We start from the raw sequence: 9,738 nt of genomic DNA on the forward strand, positions 1-9,738 counted from the left end.
CGCGTAAGCGTACGCGTAATGTCGGTCTGGGCCGCTTCATCCAACAATACCGCCGAACCAAAGTATGACATGCTGGTAAGCAGTATGACTTATATCGCCCACAACTCACTTGTGTTCTACTTGTGCATATGACATCTACGCATAAAACCTGGCTCGGATGCCACTGTTGGGGAACGTAGTAATTTCAAATAATTTCCTAAGCACACGCAGGATCATGGTGATGCATAGCAACGAGAGGGGAGAGTGTTGTCTACATACCCTTGTAGACCGTTTGCGGAAGCATTATATCAAAGCGGTTGATGTAGTCGTACGTCTTCACGATCCGACCGATCCAAGTACCGAAAGCACGGCACCTCCGAGTTCTGCACACGTTCGGCTCGGTGACGTTCTCGCCTTCTGGATCTAGCAAGAGGGGCGAAGTAGTAGATGAGTTCTGGCAGCACGACGGCATGGTGATGGTGTTGGTGAAGAATAATCTCTGTAGGGCTTCTCCTAAGCACTACGAAAACTATGACGGAGGATAAACTAGAGGGGACGGGGTTGCCGGCACACGGCTTGGTGTTTCTTGATGTGTCTTTGGTGCTAGCCCTGCCCCTCTATTTATATGTTGAGCCCTGGGGTCGAAACTTGGAGCAAAAGCCTCCTCAAAGTCGGTTTTTCCCGAAAGGCAAGAGTCCCACTTGGACTCCAGGACCAAACACCACAATCCTTGGCGTCTGGCCCAGACGGCAGGGTCTCTGGCGTTTGGCCCCCTGGCCTACGCAAAACTCCTTTTGCACCGACTGATAGCCCCATGGGCCTGACCCCTTGGCCAAACCATATCATCCAATATATGAATATTTACCTCCGGACCATTCCGGAGCTCCTCGTCATGTCTGTGATCTCATCTGGGACTCCGAACAACATTTGGTCACCAACATACATAACTCATAGTACTATATCGTCAACGAACATTAAGCGTGCGGACCCTACGGGTTCGAGAACTATGTAGACATGACCGAGACACATCTCTGGTCAATAACCAATAGCGAGACCTGGATAACCATATTGGCTCCTACATATTCTACGAAGATCTTTATCGGTCAGACCGCATAACAACATACGTTGCCCCCTGTGTCATCGGTATGTTACTTGCCCGAGATTCGATCGTCGGTATCTCAATACCTAGTTCAATCTCGTTGCCGGCAAGTCTCGTTACTCGTTCCGTAATACATCATCCCACAACTAACGCATTAGTTGCAATGCTTGTAAGGCTTATAGTGATGTGCATTACCGAGTGGGCCCAGAGATACCTCTCCGACAATCGGAGTGACAAATCCTAATCTTGAAATACGCCAACCCAACAAGTACCTTTGGAGACACCTATAGAGCACCTTTATAATCACCTAGTTACGTTGTGACATTTGGTGGCACACAAAGTGTTCCTCCGGTAAACGGGAGTTGCATAATCTCATAGTCATAGGAACATGTATAAGTCATGAAGAAAGCAATAGCAACAAACTAAACGATCAAGTGCTAAGCTAACAGAATGGGTCAAGTCAATCACATCATTCTCCTAATGATGTGATCCCGTTAATCAAATGACAACTCATGTCTATGGTTAGGAAACTTAACCATCTTTGATCAACGAGCTAGTCAAGTAGAGGCATACTAGTGACACTCTGTTTGTCTATGTATTCACACATGTATTATGTTTCCGGTTAATACAATTCTAGCATGAATAATAAACATTTATCATGATATAAGGAAATACATAATAACTTTATTATTGCCTCTAGGGCATATTTCCTTCACCGGCGAGCCCTGACACCCGGCGGGTCCCAGCACCGGCTTCCCGGATGATGAAAACCCGGCCCCACGTCCTTGTAAGATTACCATTGTACCCTTGGGGGGTTGGCCTATAAAACCCCCCAGGAGCCCTCATGCATACGGGCACAACGAGAACGATAACGATCAGAGACACATTCACACACCAGACTAGCCACACAGACGCACCAGGAGAAGGAGCAGCCTAAGCCTTGGCATGCCTTCCTTCTTCCTCCATATAGCTCTAGGAGCAGTTCTGTACCGTTACACATAAACCACACTCGGCAGGACTAGGAGTGTTATTTCTCCGGAGGGCCCCGAACCTGGGTATGTCTGGCGTCCCGTGCTCGCTCATGCCGACCTCTCCTCTGGGGCCCACCAGTGCCCTCGAGCCTCCTCCTCTCTTTAGCCATCCCTTGACATCTGCCGTGCGCCCACCACGACAGTTGGCGTGCACCGTGGGGCAGCTCGAGGTCCTGGCCAGAAGCCTACTCCAGACGGGGCTCCTCTCTGACTCCGACGAACCCGTCACGCTGGCGGACGACGTCATCGACGCGCTCGCCGCCTCCTTCGCCGCGTTGCGCATCTCCGATGCGACCGGGGCCGACGAGTACCCCAATGAGGTACTTGACTTCTCCGACTCCCCCTCTCCCTCGGCGGCAGCATTCCCGCCGGCAGAATGGACCTCTGCGTGGAGGTCTTCGTCACCTACACCGGCACTTCTTCCTCGTCCAGCGTGGCGAGGAAAGCCGCCGAAGCCCAGGCCGCAGCGGATCAGGCCGTCTAGCCCAACCCGCTGCGCGCCACGATGCAGAGCCTTCGTGTCCCCATCGCCACCAACATCGACGCCTCCAACATCGCTCAGGCCCGGACTCGGCTCGAGGAAGACCGCCAGCGCCTGCTGGACCTGACCGAAACGCTCGCCGCCACGCAGCGTCGCCTAGACTCCGCTCAGCTGGACCGCAACACCGCCTATGGCTTCACGCCTGCCGCGGCCGAGCCAAGCCGAGTCGCCGACGTGCGAGCCCGGGGCGGCGCAATCGGCCGCGCCTTCGACGCCATCCCTCCCGTTTATGAGACTCCCATGAAGAACATGCGTGCCGCCCAGGCGGCCGCAGTCGGCCTGGATCAGCTCGCGGGCGAGGAGTTGAAGGATCGGCTCAAGCGGGTGAACGACCTCCTCGACACGGCCATCGCGCAGCAGGACCGCCTCAACCAACTCGCCAAGCCGGTGGGATCCGGCTCCATCCGTGCCAACGGTCCCGATGACCAGCAGAACACGATGTTTTCACCACCCGGCGAGGCACACTCCGGACGAACCCGGACCCGGCTCAACCCCGCCCCGACGGCTGCCGGCGGCTTGGGCGACGAGCCGGCGCTGGAAGATCAACGCCGGCGTGACCCTCTCCTGCAGCCCGGCCGACGTCCGGCTTCGGTCGACCCGGCCGCCCATGGCGCGGTCGCCAGCCGGCTGGGCCCGTGCGCCATCGACGACGCCGACGCCCACCACCGCCTCGACCAACTCGCCTAGTCGCTGGCTCGGTCCCACGTCACCGCAGCATTGGCCTAGGCCTGGGCCGACGCCGCCTCCAACTGCTCCTTGGCCCTGTTTTGGTCCCGCTAGGCCAGGCCTTCGGTGTCGGCCGGGTCCAGGGCGAGGTTCCGAGTCGGCCGCTTCCTCGTCCCGGTTAACGGCGCTGGTCCGGGTCCTTCGGAACACGGCGCCCTCGGTGGACGCGACGTCCACCGTCGCGAGCGCCAATGAGATCGGTGACCCGAAGCTCAGTGAAGTAAATGAACAAGAACCAAGCAGGGCCGCTCGGCCATTCAAGTTCAACCAGAAGGAAACTTACCCAGGCACCACCAGTACGGTGGGTCTCGCCGGCCTCGCCTGCGGAGCGCCGCGCCTCCTCTTGGTGAGCGGCTTCGCGCTGATGGCCGGGTTCGCCGCACGCTTCACGGCCGGGGCTCGAGGCGCGACATTGTCCTTTCCATGCGGCCGGCTCACCGACGTCGCCCCCCGAGATGACCCGGCGCCAGCCGCGCCGCCGCCTTCTCCACCCACTGCCGCTGCGTCGACAACTCACATCAGCACCCCCCTACGTCGCCTCGCGCCTGACAACTCAAGAAATATGGAAGACAAACTTACCCACGCGGCGCCCTGCGCCGGCATCGGTGGCTGTCTCCTCCTCCTCGCCGTGGGCCGCGGGTTCCTCCGAGCCAGCCCACACCACCTGCGTCGGCGCCCGGTCATACGGATGCCAGATGGCGTTCAGAAGCACCTCCCGCGTTGCGTTGGGACAAACAAGAAGATATGCAGCGGCAAAGTACGGGGACCAAGGACTCACGATGGGTGCCAGTTCGCCTGGCTGTACAGAGGCTTCCCAAATTCCCAATCCTCCCGCAGCCCTGCCTTAGAGATGTTGTTGACCCGGTGGGCGACCTAGTCCGCCGCCAGGCGCAAGTTCGACATGCGGTTGGGGTCCTGGAGTCCGGCTATCTGACCGATGATGTGGGTGCGCTGCTGCAGCGGCAGCACCCGGCGCCTGATGAAGGTGATGATGAGGTCGGTGCTAGTGAGCCCTTCCCGGTCCCTCATCTCCGACACCCGCTGGCATAGGTTGAGCACCTCCTGCGATGGGTGTCGGGGATTATAACCCCAGTTCTGTTTACCCCCGGTGCCGCGTCGACGAAGGGCGGTAGGTTGATGCGGTCCGCGCCAAGGTTGCGAGCGTAGAAGAAAGAGTTCTGCCACTTCTTGGCAGAGTCCTCCAGCGGCATCTTGGGGCAGTCAACGCCCGTCATCTTGTAGATGACGGCGGCGTCGCAGTCAGACATCTCCCCTGCCCTTCGGCCCCTGCTGCTTCAAGGAGAAGAAGCGCACCCAGAGATCGATTGAAGGCTCGACCCCCAGGTACCCCTCGCAGAGGGTGACGAAGCCGGAAAGCTGCACGATGGCGCCCGCGCCAAGATGATGGGGCTGGAGCCCGAAGAACTCCAGGAAGCCGCGGAAGAAGCTGCTCGCGGGAAGGCCGAACCCGCGCTTGAAGTGTGGGTAGAATACCACGCGCTCCATGCCTTCGTGCCACGGCTCTCGCTCGCCCTGCGGCAGGCGCACGGTGACCTCCGTCTCCCCCGGCAAGCGCCTGGTGGTGCGGAGATACGTGATGTCGTCCATGGTGACGGTTGAGCCCAGCCATGAGCTCGAAGGAAGTGCCATCGACAAAGATGAAGAAAGATAGAAGAGAAGGAGAATGGCGATGGAGTCCTGCTCAAAGCAGCAGGCGTCACAGCGGGCGGCGGTCGCAAAGAGCAGAGAGAGGATGAATAGGCAGGGGAGCGCGAGTGAGAATGGTTTCCGCCACTCCCCTTCCCCCAATTTATAAGCCACAGTTCGAAACGTGGGGAAGTGGGATCGTTTGTGCTCGCCCCTCCCACTTCCCTGCAATAAGTGCGCACGTACGCATGCAATAACTACCTCGAGAATGGCAACCGACTTGTGGACGCCGCAATATATCCGCGCGCTTGGGCTGAGGGCGTGCAGCGGCAGGCCCCAGCATGTCGCCCCGTCCTGTCGCGCGCCTGGCCTGTCAGGCCCCTCCGGATTCCAGGCGCCATGTGGCGCCCGCGCAAAGCCCAAAAGATTGCCTCAATATTGGACGGGCTCTTCGGTTTCCCGCCCATGCTGGGAAGCCGATGCACAGTGGGTGTTGCCGGACCCGACGATCACAAAATTCGCCTCCTCAGGGGGAAACTGCGAAGGCCCTCCTACTTGAAGACGGCGGACCTTCACAACTTCGGGGACTACTGTCGGGGGGATGAACCCCAGGCAGGCAACGGAACCCAGATCCTTCTCAAAAAACAACAGGGCAAGCAACGCCCCTCAAGCCGGCTCACGCTTGGCTGGGTTGCTCAACTCGGCCAAGCCCCTAAACCCGGCTGAACTCCTCAACCCGGCCCCAACAGCTGGCACAAGACGGCCGAACCCGGCATGCCAAGACTTCTTGTAGCGCCCAAGATGCGATTCTATCCCAATCACGTGATGAACTCATGATCGGGGCATAATCGCATTTCAACCGCATAGCCGAGGTGGATATCAATACAACATACCATGTACTAAGTAGATGAGAATACAAGATAAAGGCTTACACTAGCCACAAGCTACATCATTCATGCAAACAATACATCAATACATAGCAACCATCATACAGAAGAGCAGGATCCGACTACGAATGAAGTCAAACGAAAAAGAAGAACGACATCCACCCTACTAATCCCAGGTTCCCTGACCCGTAACCTATCCCTTGATCGAAGAAGAAGAAGAAGAAGAAGAACTCCAAAAGCAAGAATCGCTCTCTCGTCAGATCATCGCATTACCTGTACCTGCAACTATTGTTGTAGTAATCTATGAGCCACGAGGACTCAGCAATCCCATTACCATGGGTATCAAGACTAGCAAAGCTTAATGGGTATGGAAAGGATAAGTGGTGAGGTTGCAGCAGCAGCTAAGCAAAGTATGGTGGCTAACTTACGAGCACAAGAGTAAGATGAAAAAGTACGCAAACGGTCGCAAACTAGTAATGATCAATAAGTGATCCTGAACTACTTATGTTCAAACATAACCCAACCGTGTTCTCCTCTCGAACTTCCCTAAAAAGAGACAGTCACAGTTACGGACACGGTTGGTGTATCTTAATTGAGTTTACTTCAAGTTCACTACAACCGGATATTAACAAATTCCCATCTGCCACATAACCGCGGGCACGGCTCTCGAAAGTTTAAACCCTGTAGGGGTGTCCCAACTTATCTCATGACAAACTCATGATCCATGGAGACAATCCTCCATCTCGGGACCCTTCGACCAGACTCGGAATCCTGGTGCACAAGACATTTCGACAATGGTAAAACAAGTCTAGCAAGACCTCCTGACGTGCCGACACCCTGATAGTAGCCGCGCGTATCTCGTTTCATGCCACGATCGAATTGTCCAAACTTCTGGTAGGCTGATAACTCACAAGTATAGGGGATCGCAACAGCTTTCGAGGGTAGAGTATTCAACCCAAATTTATTGATTCGACATAAGGGGAGCCAAAGAATATTCTCAAGTATTAGCAGCCGAGTTGTCAATTCAACCACACCTGGAAACTTAGTATCTGCAGCAAAGTGTTTAGTAGCAAAGTAATATGATAGTAGTGGTAACGGCAACAAAAGTAAAGACAGAAAAAGTAATGTTTTTGGTATTTTGTAGTGATTGTAACAGTAGCAGCAGAAAAGTAAATAAGCGTAAACCAGTATATGGAAAACTCGTAGGCACCGGATCAGTGATGGATAATTATGCCGGATGCGGTTCATCATGTAACAGTCATAACATAGGGTGACACAGAACTAGATCCAATTCGTCAATGTAATGTAGGCATGTATTCCGTATATAGTCATACGTGCTTATGGAAAAGAACTTGCATGGCATCTTTTGTCCTACCCTCCCGTGGCAGCGGGGTCCTATTGGAAACTTAGGGATATTAAGGCCTCCTTTTAATAGAGAACCAGAACAAAGCATTAGCACATAGTGAATACATGAACTCCTCAAACCACGGTCATCACCAGGAGTGGTCCCGATTATTGTCACTTCGGGGTTGCCAGATCATAACACATAGTAGGTGACTATAGACTTGCAAGATAGGATCTAGAACTCTCATATATTGATGAAAACATAATAGGTTCAGATCTGAAATCATGGCACTCGGGCCCTAGTGACAAGCATTAAGCATAGCAAAGTCATATCAACATCAATCTTAGAACATAATGGATACTAGGGATCAAACCCTAACAAAACTAACTCGATTACATGATAAATGTCATCCAACCCATCACCGTCCAGCAAGCCTACGATGGAATTACTCACGCACGGCGGTGAGCATCATGAAATTGGTGATGGAGGATGGTTGATGATGACGACGGCGACGAATCCCCCTCTCCGGAGCCCCGAACGGACTCCAGATCAGCCCTCCCGAGAGGTTTTAGGGCTTGGCGGCGGCTCTGTATCGTAAAACGTGATGATTTCTTCTCTCCTCTTTTTTCTCTCCGAAAGAAAATATATAGAGTTGGAGTTGGCGTCGGAGGGTCTCTAGGGGGCCCATGAGGTAGGGGGCGCGCCCTAGGGGGGGCCCACCCTCGTGAGAAGGGTGTGGGCCCCCTGGTCTTCATATTTGGCAAGGATTTTTTATTATTTTTTCTAAGACCTCCCGTGGAGTTTCAGGTCATTCCGAGAATATTTGTTTTCTGCACATAAAACAACATCATGTCAATTCTGCTGAAAACAACGTCAGTCCGGGTTAGTTCCATTCAAATCATACAAATTAGAGTCCAAAACAAGGGGAAAAGTGTTTGGAAAAGTAGATACGATGGAGACGTATCAACTCCCCCAAGATTAAACCCTTGCTTGTCCTCAAGAAATTCAGTTGACAAACTGAAAGAAAGAAAAACTTTTACAAACTCCGTTTTCTCTTGTTGTTGTAACTCTGTCAAGCCAGCATTCAAGTTTTCAGCATAGATCATAACTAACCACATTTGCAATAATTCTCAGGTCTCAGATTTACTCATATCAATAGCATAATCAACTAGCAAGTCATAATAATAAATCTCGGATGACAACACTTTTTCAAAACAATCATAATATGATATAACAAAATGGTATCTCGCTAGCCCTTTCTGAGACCGCAAAACATAAATGCAGAGCACCTTTAAAGATCAATGACTGACTAGACATTGTAATTCATGGTAAAAGAGATCCAATCATAGTCATACCCAACATAAATTAATAGTGATGAATGCAAATGACAGTTGTGCTCTCCAGCTAGTGCTTTTTAATAAGAGGGTGATGACTCAACATAAAAGTAAATGGATAGGCCCTTCGCAGAGGGAAGTAGGGATTTGTAGAGGTGCCAGAGCTCGGTTTTGCAATAGAGATAAATTGAATTTTGAGCGGTATACTTTCATTGTCAACGTAACAACTAAGAGATGGCGATATCTTCCATGCTAAACACATTATAGGCGGTTCCCAAACCGAATGGTAAAGTTTATACTCCCCCTCCACCAACAAACATCAATCCATGGCTTGCTCGAAACAACGAGTGCCTCCAACATACATCAGGTCCCAGGGGGAGTTTTGTTTGCAATTAATTTTGATTTAGTTTGCATAAAGCATGGGACTGGGCATCCCGGTGACCAGCCATTTTCTCGTGAGTGAGGAGTGGAGTCCACTCCCCTTGAGAATAACCCGCCTAACACGGAAGATAAGGACCGCCTTTGTTCATACATGAGCTATTCGAGCATACAAAACAGAATGTTTATTTGAAGGTTTAGAGTTTGGCACATACAAATTTACTTGGAACGGCAGGTAGATACCGCATATAGGAAGGTATAGTGGACTCATCTGGAATAACTTTGGGGTTTAAGGGATTGGATGCACAAGCAGTATTCCCGCTTAGTACAGGTGAAGGCTAGCAAAAGACTGGGAAGCGACCAACTAGAGAGCGACAACAGCCATGTACATGCATTTAAATTAATAAACATTGGATGCAAGCATGAGTAGGATATAATCCACCATGAACATAAATATCGTGAAGGCTATGTTGATTTGTTTCAACTACATGCGTGAACATGCGCCAAGTCAAGTCACTTAAATCATTCAAAGGAGGATACCACCCCATCATACCACATCATAACCATCTCAATAGCATGTTGGCACACAAGGTAAATCATTATAACTCATAGCTAATCAAGCATGGCACAAGCAACTACGATCTCTAATTGTCATTGCAAACATGTTTATTCATAATAAGCTGAATCAAGAACGTGGGACTCATCATATTTACAAAAACAAAAGAGGTCGAGTTCATACCAGCTTTTCTCATCTCAGTCAGTCCATCATAT

General features: G+C 52.0%; 1 pseudogene; it reads right to left on the minus strand.

Annotated features, from left to right (window-relative positions):
* Window positions 1-3,929: 3,929 nt before the first annotated feature.
* LOC147990138 (uncharacterized) lies at window positions 3,930-4,587 on the minus strand (annotated as a pseudogene).
* Between the last annotated feature and the right edge of the window lie 5,151 nt (window positions 4,588-9,738).

Source organism: Triticum urartu, chromosome 1A (genome assembly GCF_056163025.1).
Source record: "Triticum urartu cultivar PI428250 chromosome 1A, HENAU_Tu73, whole genome shotgun sequence".
Taxonomy (NCBI): Eukaryota; Viridiplantae; Streptophyta; class Magnoliopsida; order Poales; family Poaceae; genus Triticum; species Triticum urartu.